This window comes from Sapajus apella, unplaced genomic scaffold, assembly GCF_009761245.1.
Source record: "Sapajus apella isolate SASKATOON/1434 unplaced genomic scaffold, GSC_monkey_1.0 scaffold7, whole genome shotgun sequence".
Lineage (NCBI taxonomy): Eukaryota > Metazoa > Chordata > Mammalia > Primates > Cebidae > Sapajus > Sapajus apella.
In genome coordinates this window covers 42,914,602-42,928,432 of record NW_022436947.1, presented here as the reverse complement: position 1 = coordinate 42,928,432, position 13,831 = coordinate 42,914,602, and the positions used below count along the sequence as shown (strand labels likewise).

Sequence of the window (13,831 nt, the reverse complement as noted above, 5' to 3'; positions counted from 1 at the left end):
GCGTATCTACAATAGTACATGTCAACTAGAATAATTTTGCCTAAATGCAGCTTTGTCTTTATCTCGGACATTAAAGAACATAATTGAAGCTTACAAGTGAGTTGACAAAGAAACTGAAATAGAACTCTGGAAGGAATCTAAACATGACTAAGTCATAAAGTCAAGCAATAATACCACATAGCGAAACTGGTCAGAAGGCACAGATTTTAGCCGATGGCCTTAGGTCACTTTTCTGAAGGGTTAGCAGATATGATAAAGGATGTCCAATTAAATGTAAATTTCAAATAAGCAATGAAGAACTTTTTAGTATAATTATGCTTCATGCAATATTTGGATTATACTTTTACTAAGACAGTATTTATTTTTTATTGAAAATCAGACTTAACTGATTGTCTTGTATTTCTTTTTGCTAAATTCATCAACCTTCTTTTTCAGGCTTTCAGTTTCTACATTTGTAATATGGGAAAGTCAACTTCCCCATTACTTCACAGTATTGTAAAGATCAAGTAGAGTCTATTCATACAGATATAAAATTTTATAATTTTCATTTTTAAATTCTGTAAGCTACCTATTTTTATTTGTGTAAAAGAATACTTGCCACAGAACTATTGAAAATGAAATGTTTTGCAGGAACTAGAACCTTCTGATTCACAATAGGACCTAAAAAATATTCTTGTTGATTATTAATGTGCTGCTTAGAGCACAGCCACATACCATGAGGTGGGTGAGCAATTTAGATAGCTAGATACATAGCTAGATAGATAGATAGATAGATAATTTTTTTACTCCATCAATATTTTGTATCCTATTATGTATCCATAATGATAAAAAAATGTAAAATTTTAATTGAAGGGTAACACTACTATGTACAACATGTTTTGACACACACACATTGTAGAATGGCTAAATCTATCTAATTAACAAGTGCCTCACTTATCATAGTTATTATTATGGCCTATATATCATCATTAAAGTCACCATTTCATATAATAGATTTCTTAAATTTATTCCTTCTCTCCAACTGTAGTTACTTGTCCTTTGGCCAGCATCTCCACATCTCTTCCTCGCTTGTAACCACCCCAGTCTTTGGTAACCACCATTTGACTCTGTATTCTATGAGATTGACTTTTTTTTTTGAGACAGAGCCTCACTCTGTTGCCCAGGCTGGAGTGCAGTGGCGAGATCTTGGCTCACTGCAACCTTTGCCCCCTGAGTTCAAGCGATTCTCCTGCCTCAGCCTCCCTATTAGCAGGGATTACAGGTGCATGCCACCATGCCCGGCTAATTTTTGTATTTTTAGTAGAGACGGGGTTTTGCCATGTTGGCCAGGCTGGTCTCGAACTGCTGACCTCAGGTGATTCATCCACCTTGGCCTCCCAATGTGCAGGGATTACAGGCGTGAGCCACCATGCCCAGCCAGGATCGACTTTTTTAGATTTGACAGTAATTACATTCTTGAACCAGATAGCCAGGACATAAACCCCACCTCCACCACTTTGTATGATGATGACCATTGGAAAATCCTCATTGACCTCAGTTGTGAAACAAGGAAGATAACAATACTTAAATTGTAGAATTGCTGAAAGAATAAGAAGCATTAAATCTGTTGGAGCATATTGCCCAGATGTAGGGGAAAGTTAGAGTACTCTCATGATTTTCAGTTATCAGATTATTTAAAATACGTAGAAACATGACTTCCAGTGAGATCTCTAGAGCTAGCATAATATAAAGGTCCCTATGCAGTACTGATTCAGAAAAGTAGTTTTGTAATTAGTGGAGATTTAAACTCTTAACATTTGTTCTTGGACTGAACAGGAACCTGCTTTATAATTTCATTGATGTACATGGAAATAAGCTATGAAAATCATTGGTGTCTATCCTTTTTCTCCACCCCTTCTTTTTTTTCACTCTTTCTCCACCTCTCTCTCCTTCCTCTTTCTTCTTTCCTCTGACGGTAGTAGGCTGTGTGTTATAATAAAAGGAATATTGTACCTTAAGGAGTTCTGGGTTCATATAAAAACTGTCATTAGCATCACTTTGTACTTTAAGTCATGTTCTGCTTCTGTACCTATTTCTTCATAAGTAACTTGGGATGATTGAACAAAATGATTTCCAAAGCAAGCACTAATTATATCTGCTTGTAGCCTACTGTTTGTAGCATTTGCTACATCCAGTCTTAGTTTCGCAGGATGAATAAAGAGACTTGCCCTAGTCATACAGCTAGCTCATGGCACAGATATGATTAGAAACTTATATTTAATGATGTCTTCCTTGAATATGTGCTCATTGGAAAATCAGTTTATCTTACAAGTTCTTTCCTTTAGGAACTCTTATTTTATTTGTATAAATTAACTTTACTGGTATTAAAAACTGCTTTCAATAGCTATCAACTTTGTGAATTCTTACGCATCATAAAAACCATGATACAAACTGCTCATTTGACCTGTTAATGTCTCCTGAAATTGTACCAATTGCTGCAGTAATTGGGATTGTAATTAGGAATCAGTGGCTCATTGAAATGCCAATGTAGGCAGCACTTATTCTTTTTTTCGGGCAATTAGTTGTATTTATTAAGAAAGAGAGAAAACTAAAAATCTACTTCATCTCCATATGACATTTACTTAATGCCTTAGTAATTATTTGTTCTTTCTCTGCCCTACCTCATTTGTTAATTTCAAAACTATGAGATTATAATAAAGGGACCTAATGTATGTTAAGGTAATGTAAAACAGACCTCTGAGAAACATCTTCCTGTTGCTATTTCTGCTAGGATTTTGCAGAATAAAATGCAAAAGAATCTGTTATAAAGTATATGGAGTGACTTTTTTTTTTTTAATACAGGTAGCCAACAGTTCTTAAATTGTATGCCACTTTTTGAGCAATAATTTAAGAATATTTTAAGCATCAAACAGCAGATGATAAGGTAGTCCAAAGAATACCTTTCAAAGTTTAGTCATAAACAGAGCATTTTTGATACATTTCTAGCCAATTAGAAGAAAACGGGATAGCAGTAGCGCCTCAACATTTATGATGTTTATAGAAGTACTGCTTTCAGTTATCTCTAAAAATGCCTGATTTCTTTTTTTACTTTAAATTTGTTTATGGATACATAGTTCAACTATAAATGTATACATTTATTAATCATTATATAAACAAACTTTAAATTGAACTGATCATTACATTTTATGCTAATAATTATTGAAGTCCAGTATATTAGTTAGGACTCTTACTAGCTACCAATTACAGAAAATTTAAAATAATTGTGGTTTTTAATACTATAGAAGTTTGGTTTTTTACTCATGTCAGAGTTAACATAGACTGGGACAGGTAGGGAAACTATACAAATAAGGGGTCTGCACCCTGTGCACCCCAGATCTAATAACTCTGTCATTCTCTGAGTATGGCCTCTGCATTAGAGTCTATCACTGTTACTTGTACTCTTTCTTAGAAGTAAATAATGGTATTCTTTCATGCCCCCTTTTTAAGGGAACTTTCTGGCAATCACTTAAAGCATTTTCTTTCATTGGTTTTTGGCCAGAGTTTAGCCGTCTCTTGGTCATAGTTACCTTGTTACCTTCAAAATGTCCACATATCCAGCTAAAAGGCAGGGGGCTGCACTAAGTAAGAAGTGGAAAACAGATACTGGGGAACAAAAAGCATCTCTGCTTTGGTTACCAGTGCACATCTGTGTTTTAAAATAGCAAGTTGTTTCTGCCTTTTAGAAAATTTACATCTAATTAGGGAGTCAAAACTTATACATCTAAATTAAATACATCTTAAATTTAGATTTCAATACAAATTATTAAATAATTAAATACCAAGTCACTTAGATCATAGCAGTAGATTTGCTATAGAAATTATGAAAAAGAAGAAGTAATTATGCATTAGAGTCATAAAAGAGGTTTATGAACTTTGGATTGAAAATCAAGTCAATGAAGAAGAAGAAGAGGCAAAACGTTTCTGGAGGGGAAAATGGCATGAAATAAAAATACGAGGAGATGAACAACTTCTGTTGGAGACTAGTGATGTCAGTTAATCCAATAGCTTGCTACAGAGAAAGTAATATTGAATCTAAACGTTTATTAATGGCAGATTCCATGGCCTTGAATACCAGAATGTTTGGGATTTAATGTGTAGGCAAAGTACCACAAACACATTCTGGGCACTGTAATGCTATGATTAAAGCATTTATTATTATGACGAGAAGGAGAAAGATGGGGGAGCTTGACCAGAGGATATGCTATTTTAATGGTCAGATGTGGAATTTTTAAGATCTGAACAAGGGATCAAATAGGAATTAAAAAAGAATTCTTGAATAGAAATGATGATATCAGATTTTATTGTTTTTTAAAAATGAATTTAATGACTGACATAAGACTATAAGTTGAGTAACATTTTTAAGTTGAATGGATGAGAATATTAAAGCTGTTTACTAAAATTAAAAATCAAAACTATTTTTATTTTGGGAGTAAAGTGATGAGTTTAACTTAGAACAGTAAAGTTTGAGGTGTTCACAGCGGGGTACAAAACGCTCTGTTTATGCTCAAGCACTGGCTTTGTATCACATGGTTTTCTTTGCTATATGCTATCCACTGATTGTGTTGTGTGGGGGATACATCTCACATATACACAAAAGGATGACATACTGTTTTAAAATTCTCAATTTATCCTGATTATCAAGGCGATTTTCTAGCCTCACATTTGTTGCATTTTCTATAACCTTGTCTCTTACCAGAATCTGTCTTTTTTTTCACAGATAAGGGTTGTAGTAATTGTTGGCCTTATGGTCAGCCATGGATTCAGTCACACTTAAACTGACTAGACTTATTGCTCACAGGATAGCATAGGTAAATAGGATGCTTTAGCTGTTTTCGACCTCTAAGATATATCTCTCAATCTCTTTTTTCTTTATGCGTTACCGAATTTCCATACTGATGCCATTCATTTTTAGATGCATAAAACATCTTTGCTGTGTAATTCATTTATGTTCAGTATACTTGATTATGAAAAATTAAAAAGATCTTCTGTCAAAAAATCAGATGTTTTAAGAACTTTCTCAAGTACCCTAAATATAAACTTTTAAAAAAAATCTATTACTATCACCATCATCTAAGATTTTGACTTACAAAACCACAAAACTTGTTTCTGTAGAAACAGTTTGTTTTATGTTTTTAGCGATGTCATTATTGTCATACAATTGAATTTATTTGCATACAAAAATAAGAAACATGTTTCTCTGTCAGAATTCATGTTTTTCTCTATGTAGCACATGTCTAACATTATTTCCCAGTAAATCCTCTCCAACACTTGCCTTATAGAACTTACTGGGCTCATGTTTATTTCCAAGTTACTTAATTATTACATTAGGGACATCTAAATGATTAAATATTTGTGTAACTCTTACTTTATTGAGTATTCCATTTAATTGCTCAACTTGTCCTTTTTGATTGCTACTCCTGCTGACACACAGCTATCCCTTTAAGTAAAAATGTTTTAAGTGTGTTATCTCGCATCTTTATAATTACCAGTAATGCAGTTTGTAATAAGAGCTTTTATTTTTGAAATGATGGTGACTTATCCTTGGTTGTAATACCATGTTTGTGTGTGTGGGTTTCTGCCCATTGTTTATCTATAAGAAGTTAGGAAGGCCGGGCATGGTGGCTCACGCCTGTAATCCCAGCACTTTGGGAGGCTGAGGTGGGCAGATCATGAGGTCAGGAGATCGAGCCCATCCTGGCCAACATGGTGAAATCCTATTTCTACTAAAAATACAAAAATTAGCTGGGCGTGGTTGTATGCCTCTAATCCCAGCTACTCAGGAGGCTGAGGCAGGAGAATTTCTTGAACCAGGAAGTCGGAGGTTGCAGTGAGCTGAGATGATGCCACTGTACTCTAGCCTGGTGACAGAGCCAGACTCTGTCTCAAAAAAAAAGAAGTTATTGAAAACTTTTGGAAATATTATAGTGGAAATATCAAAAAGTCACTCTCCAACCAATACAGTGATATCATCAGAATATCCAGAATATTGAGTCTCTCTGCCCAGAAACAAAATTATAATTCAAAATTATTTGATTAAATCAATGAATTTAAGTCCGGGCAAAGGAGAAAAGACTGATAAGAACAAGGCAGAACTCCTGTTTCTGAAGAAACTGAAATATCCTGACGATTCTAAAACCAGTAAGAGAAGATTTTTCTCTGGAGGAACTCACAGGTGAAGGAAAAGGAAATCTTATAAACACATTAAAATATAATGCAAACAAAGAGCTAGTAAAATTATTTCAAAATGATGTAGAGGGCCAGACACGGTGGCTCATGCCTATAATCCCAGCATTTTGGGAGATCAAGGCGTGAGGATCGCCTGAGGTTTTGAGTTTGAGACCAGACTGGCCAATATAGTAAAACCTCATCTCTACTAAAAATACAAAAATTACCCAGGCATAGTGTCAGACGCCTGTAATCCCAGCTATTCAAGAGGCTGAGGCAGGAGAATTGCTTGAACCCTGGAAGAAGAGGTTGCAGTGAGCTGAGATCACACCATTGCACTCAAGCCTGGGCAACAGAGCAAGACCCTTCTGAAAAAAATAAGTAGTAAAAGTAATGTGGGGTAGAGTTAGATTTTCAGCTGTTTGGTGAGTTACACAAGCTGGCATTGGACAGTTAGTTAATGGCATCTGGCTCTTTTACCATGGCATTCATACCATCCAAAGATTGTAACTCAATCTGTGTCTCTAGTTTTATCTCTTAATGTACAGTTCAAACTTCATTGTTTACCCCTGTATTACATTTTACCCGCTTTTAATTTTTTTGTTTTATTTTCTATTCTATACATCTGCCTTTTTGTTTTCATATCTATGTGCCTAGTTCCTAGAGCCCATCTCTGGTAATATGTATCTTAATCATCATTCAAAATAAAATGCAGGTCCAGCCTGGGGGGCTCATGCCTATAATCCCAGCACGTTGGGAGGCTGAGGCAGGCGGATCACCTGAGGTCAGGAGCTTGACCAGCCTGGCCAACATGGTGAGACCCTGTCTCTACTAAAAATACAAAAATTAGTTGGGCGTGGTGGTGGGCACCTGTAATCCCAGCTACTCAGTAGGCTGAGGCAGGAGAATCACTTGAACCCGGGAGGTAGAGGTTGCAGTTAGCCGAGATCATGACACTGCCCTCCAGCCTGGGCAACAATAGTCATATGAAGACTTTCCCAAAAGCAAGATAATTTTGTTCTCTCAGATGATTTTGTTTTTATGTATATATTATGATAGATATCAAATTTTACCTTCTTCCAGGTGTGTTTTGCATGTGCTCTTTTAAAAACCATTGCAGCGTATGCAAGTGAGAGGTAGTTTATTACATATTTGTATGCCTCATGTCACCTAACACAGTTCCTTGCATATAGTGGATAATAGGTATTTATTAAGCTGGTTAAATAAGTCAAGATCATAAGTACTAGAACTGAAAGAGAGTTTTAGAGTAGAGTTTTAGAGAATCAGTTTCTAAATAAAAATGAATCAAGGAGAACAAGCAGTTGGAAAATGTTATTGAATACAGAGTTATTGTTTCCTAGGGCCCTGTCTGCCATCTCACCCATCCTGTCCTCTTTGCTATGTCAGTGTTCTCCGTGAGGTTTCTGAGGATAGTATCATGAAGTCAGTGTTTAGATTCCTAGAAAATTTTATTGTAACACCAGCCTGCATCAGGAAGATGGAGTCAGATGGAAAAAGTATCCAGTTCAAGCCTTAGTCACAGAAACAAGCTTTTAAGTGGTTAACATCTAAGCATATCTTATAAAAATCTTTCATTTTTAAAAATCTGTAATCTATAAGTAGTTCCAGTGACTCAGTCATACTGTTTCAAGTATCTATAAATGGAGTGCTTATTTTGTGCCAACTGTGGTTCTAAGTGTTTATGTGTAAAATTCATTAAGTCTTAGCTGTAATCCTAGTAAGTGCCGTCATTAGTCCCATTTTACTGAAAAAAGGTGAAATAATTTACCCAAATTCATTCACCCAGTGAAAAATCCAGGTAGGCTGGTTCCCAAGTTCATGATTTTAAGCTCTACACTAGGTTAGATCCAACCAGGGAAAACAATGTCAAAATGACAAGAAAATAGAGTCTTTATAGTAACATTTACTCACCTGGAATGATTGCTTTCCAGTCTTATCTTCTGCCTGTGAATCTCCTTAATGGTTCTAAGCCATAAAGCTTTAGACATTCAGCATTTGAAAATTTCATCTGGGAATGATTGTTACTTTTCAAAAGTAACTGGTTACTTGGTGCCAGTTACTTCGGAATCACTATAAGTATTATATAGCAATAAGCAGTTTCCTGGGGACCAAATAATACTCTCCTAAAACTATATGGCAATGAGAACAATACAGTGAAGCAGATTTTTAAGTTTTTATTTTTATTTTTAATTTTTGTGGACATATAGCAGGTATATAATTTTGATACAGGCATATAATGTGTAATAATCATGTCAGGGTTAGTGGGGATAGTCATCACCTCACGCGTTCATCAGCTCTTCGTGTTATGAACATTCCAATTGTACTCCGTCAGTTACTCGAAACACCCCGTGAAGATTTTGCCTCCTGTGCATTCTCATAGCTTTAATACTTGACCCAGGTTGGCATGATTCAGAAAAGTCCTGACCTGTATCAAGGTACTGATTCAATTACTTAATAATCAATATCACAAAAGAAACATTTAAAAAATACTCTTAGGTAAAATCCTACCGAACAGATAAACCAGTGCTTAGGGTCACCCTGGTCCATAATGTTGTCCAGCAACTGAGGTTTCAGCCATCTGCCACTCCCTAGGTTGTTGTCCTCATCTGTCTGATTAAAATAGGCTCAGCACCACCATAGAACTTTTGAGGCCAAAGAAGACAGGAAAATTAGTAGAAGGCAACAAGAGTGATTGAAGGGTCATGCATATATCACTTTTGGTCACACCCTATCTACTAGAATTTGATATCATGGCCACATCACGGCAAAAGAAACAGAAGTATAGTTTCTGGCAGGGCAGTCCTGAGAACTCTTACTAGAAGGAAGGAGGAGGAAATGCGTAGGAAGCCCTGTTACAGTCCATTATTCTGGCATTTGAAGTATCTGTGCTTACCATTTTTCCCCACGTGTAGAACACACTCAGCAAATCCCCATAGGTGACTCAAAGTTCCAACAAGTGAGTAAAATCCAGGATCTCTGGGTCACATGCAGTTCTGTCCATCAGATAGGATGTTTCCTAATTTGACTACCTACAATGCAGTGTGACACCAGCTATTTTTTCTACCCTATTCCCATTGCTGCCTAAATATATAATACACATTGGTCGTATCTGCTGTGTAATTATGATTAAAAACTCTCATCTGTAAAATGAGAGTGAGAAATACAGAACACTCACTGACCCATTCACCCCATCCCATTCTATCAGGCAAGAAATACGAAGATATCCTACTTTTGTGTAAAGTTACATTTCTTGGTTAGCCCTTCTCGTTGTTTCTGGTAGTGTTCTGTGGGAGTAACTCTCTGTTCTAAAACACTTTGTGACATATCTGAAGGGGTGTGCTTGGGGCTAAAAAGCTTTTATAACTTGCGGTTACTGGTGCAGGTTTAGAGCCCCAAAGTTGCTTTAGGGTTCAATTACAACATTTCTGCAGACTAGGTTTATGGTTTCTTTAGTTACATAAACAACATCAACAACAATGCCCAGATGGATTCTAGTTGTTTTTTTCACAAATAAATTTCTTGTGCAAGCAACCTCAGTCCTAAAATTTAGTCTGGAAGTAATTCTTAATACTGGAATGTTTTATTTATTTGCTAGGTTCTAAATTTAGCTTATCCTCATCATTGTCATCTCCATGGTAGATTACTTGAAGACATTGCTGAGTACAGAAAATTTGATGTTCTAATAGGTACTGGATATTACTCATTTTTAAATTGTACGTTTGTACCTGTGACCAGGGTTGCTAGCTCTCCACCAAAGTTCTGTCTTCTCCTTCCATTGGGAAATTTCCTTTTAAAAAAGACTGCCTAGCCAGGGACCACATTTCTCACATCTCCTTTTTGTCTGTGTAGAACCATGTGACAAGTTCATACCAATAGAAAATGAGTGAAAGTGTTCCATGACAGTTCCAGCCTGAGATTGTTAGGGCTTGAGTGTGTCTTCTCCATACTTCCTCCCTCCATCTAGCAGCTGCAAGCCCAATGTCCTGGATGCCCTTAGAAGCCAAGTGCTGAAGGAGGCAAAAGCTCTACCAGCTTTGAGACTCTGCATAACGGCCTGGAGTAGAATCTATTGCGTGCACTTCCACCCTCCACACCCTGCACAAGTTAGCCTGTTCTTTGAGTTAGAAGTACTTTACTAAGATACAAAAGATTTCAGATTTTTCATTAAGGCTCGGTATCACCATGACTAATATGGAATCTTGTTCCTGTATTTCAAGTATTTCCCAGGTTAAAAGTTTTACTGGGGAGCAGATAACTCAAAATCTGAAAAGGCTAGCTATTTGCTTTCCCAGATTTTTTGGCACCTTGGTGTGAGTATAATCCACATTCTTTTAATGAGTCATCTACCCTGAACTTGGTTATTGGAGCCATGGTGCAAATTAGGGACTGTAGAGAATCCATTCTGGGAGGATAGTAATTGAGCAACACTCAAATTTCTGGAAACTTTTTGAGCTATGCAGTACACATTTATGTGAAGTAATTTTGCCTTGGAAATAGTCTCAGTTGATTATCTTGGCTTGCACTTCAGAGCCGTGACTAATACTCTGTACGAGATGATTGAGACAAGCCTAAAATAATGACCCACCAATTAGATCTAGGCAAAGGACCAGGAGTGACTTTTAAAGGCATTGTTGAGTGTATGAAATTTACTTTTTAAAATTTTCATGAGACTAAAACTGTGAAGTTTTTAGAATTAGAAAAATACATTTGAGCTTGTTAGTTGGGAAATGCAATTAGCTGTCATCTACCAAGAGAATCAGTCCTCAATGCATCATTATTTTCTTTATTCTTTCCTAGCAGCTGAAATAAAAAACGGGTACTTTGCTATTATTTTTAGATCATATTAAACAGAAAATGGCTCTAAAATCTGTGTACTTTCTCAGGAATATTTTCCTATCACATATCAGTATTCTGAGTTAATGTACAAGTAAATACCTGCTTAAATCAACAATTTGATAACTGCTGTAATACATTCTATGTATCATGTGAACTAGATGGTAGACCAGTAGATTTAATAAAGCACACACCAACAGTTCATTTTTGATCAGGAGAAAACATTTCTGTAAATGATTATTAGCACCTTGAATGATGGCATTTCAAAAAGGAGATGCCAACATTGTGTGCTGTCATTTTCAGTTTTTTCTTCTGCCATCCCCAAATCTTTCTGGAACCTAAAAGGTCATCTAAAATGAGCAACATTTCACTTTTTACATGGACTTCAGGAGCTTTCATTCCCTCTCTAAACATGTAGCTTCCACTGTGCATGGTTATGAAACTGATTATTTTAGGGAATTACAGTGGATGGTTATTACCCATTTTATTCCTTGATCATCATAATTCTGGTCCTATATAAGGAATGACGTGGGATTTTACAACAAGGGAATTAGTAATATCACAGAAGAAATTATAGGGTTACATTTTACTATAACATTATCTTAATTTGGTTTAATCAAAGGATACTACCTAAGAGTAAATATCTCAGAAAACTTCTAAGAAAACATTATTAATAATTTAAAATACATACTACCTAAGATTATAAACAATATTAAAATATAGTTTGGCTTATACTGTAAAGTCTTTGCCCTTTTTTCTTTCTTTAAAGAAAGATATACATTTTATTGAACGTAGTAATATATATCACAGTTAATTTCAGTTAGCAATGGTAGTGAAAACAAAAATCCTAGATCAATGTGATCAGTAAACAGTTCAAAAAATCCAATTGAAACATAACTTTCAAATTCCAGTTTTATTAAGTTTTTTATCAGATTCATTGCTGACCACTTTTAACTCAGGATTGCTGCTGTCATATTGGCAGTGGTAACTAATCCCTTCCCTCATCTACCCCATACATTTGTCAGTCTTGGTCCAATCAGGAGAGAGAAAAAATACAATGTTTTGAACAGGGAATGTTTTACTTTTTAATAAAAATTTATCTACAACATTGGAGTAATGAGGGATTGGCTAGAAGTACAGAGAACTCTAAAGGATATATGAATACCAGATATAATATTATATAATCCAATATGTAATAACAAGTACCTCCAGGGTTGAAATAGAGTGCCCAAAGCAGAGCTCTTAATCCCCCAGTTCCCCTGGGCTGAGGTTCACACCTTCTTGTAGAGGGTATGGTCATGGCCCACCAAGGTGAAGTCACTGTGATACCACACTGATAGGATTTGCTGGAAATTTACCTTCTGAGGTTCCAGGTCTTTCCTTGTAAGGTCTTCACTACAGAAATACCTGGGGGAGGGGCGGGGATTGAGTGCTACGTGTGACAGAATTAGAGGTGGGTGAAGCTGCCCATATTGCAGGAGTGGGCAATCTGGGGAAACTGCAGCACTGTAGGAGCTGAGATCTGGAGAATATACAGACAGTGCAGGAGACTGACACCAGGCAGCAGCACATGCTGTGAGAGCGTGTGAGCAAACAACCAGAATGAGGAAGCAAAATCCTTTTTCTCATTCAGTGTCTGTCTTGTTTCATTTGCAGGCAGACCTTGAAATTGTGCCATCTGATAAAGGAAAGAATTTAAAGGGCCCAGATCCATTTTCATAGAGCAAGGTAGAAGGGTGCATTTGGAAAAGAGAGGCAATAAATGTGTAATCAGCATAACATGGTACTGAAAGTAGGATACAATTTCTATAGTTCTAGATATTACTAAGACCCTATCTTGGAAAGTCAGATATTACAGAGGAATAATGAAAGTGAACTGATATGTCTACCAGAATGCTTTTTACTTAATTCTAACACTACCACATTTTCTGTAAGTGCAAGTTAAGCAAATTACAGTAAATTCGCCATTTCAGTTACATTGACTGTGTCAGTAATGGTTGTTGGGAGAGTGCTATATACATTTACGTGAACTTACTACTTCACGTAAATGTAATTAGTCATTTAAAATGAATAAATCATTGTTTAATGTAACTACTAATAAAAAAAATTCACAGTCAAGGAAGTGCTTAGTTGTATATAGTTTTTGACGTATCCCAACTGGCCAAATTAGTTGTCTAATAAGCCTGACTCTCAGTAAAGTTCTTCATAATTTCTATAGTTTCTCAAAAAATAAATAGCAAAATTGATGTGGAACATAAGTCATAGGAATTGGGAATTTCCTCAGGAGTCATATGTTTAAACATGTTCAAGGACCGGGACTTCTTCAACATGAAATTATCATCCAGTTCATCAGCATTGTTTTTTTCATTAGGTTTCAGGTATGCATGCATGTAAAGCTTTGTACACTATTTTAATTAAAGTACGTATCAATTAGAATAAAGTTAATAGCATTTAAAAATCAATACAACTAGATGAAGTTTTTTTCTGATTATTGCAAAATGATAAGGGGTATGAACGTCATACGTTATTGTTGAATCTGCTTGAATTACTTCATATCATTACAGTAAACTTAAAACAGCTTTTTATGGAGTTTTAAATACAGTGGACCTTTTAATATAATTTTATCATGGACTGGGTAAAATTATGTTATTACATAAGAATGCAAGAAAAACAGCTGTCTTATATAGACCTAGAGAGTATGGCATTGAACAAAGATAGAAGGAGAAAATAACTGAAAGCACAATTTTCATTAGCGGCACATAAGTTTTCTGTT

General features: G+C 35.8%; 1 protein-coding gene across 10 annotated transcripts in view; it reads left to right on the top strand.

Moving 5' to 3' along the window:
* CACNA2D1 (calcium voltage-gated channel auxiliary subunit alpha2delta 1) overlaps positions 1–13,831 on the top strand; it is a 487,462-nt gene that overhangs the window by 360,840 nt on the left and 112,791 nt on the right. The window lies entirely within an intron of this gene.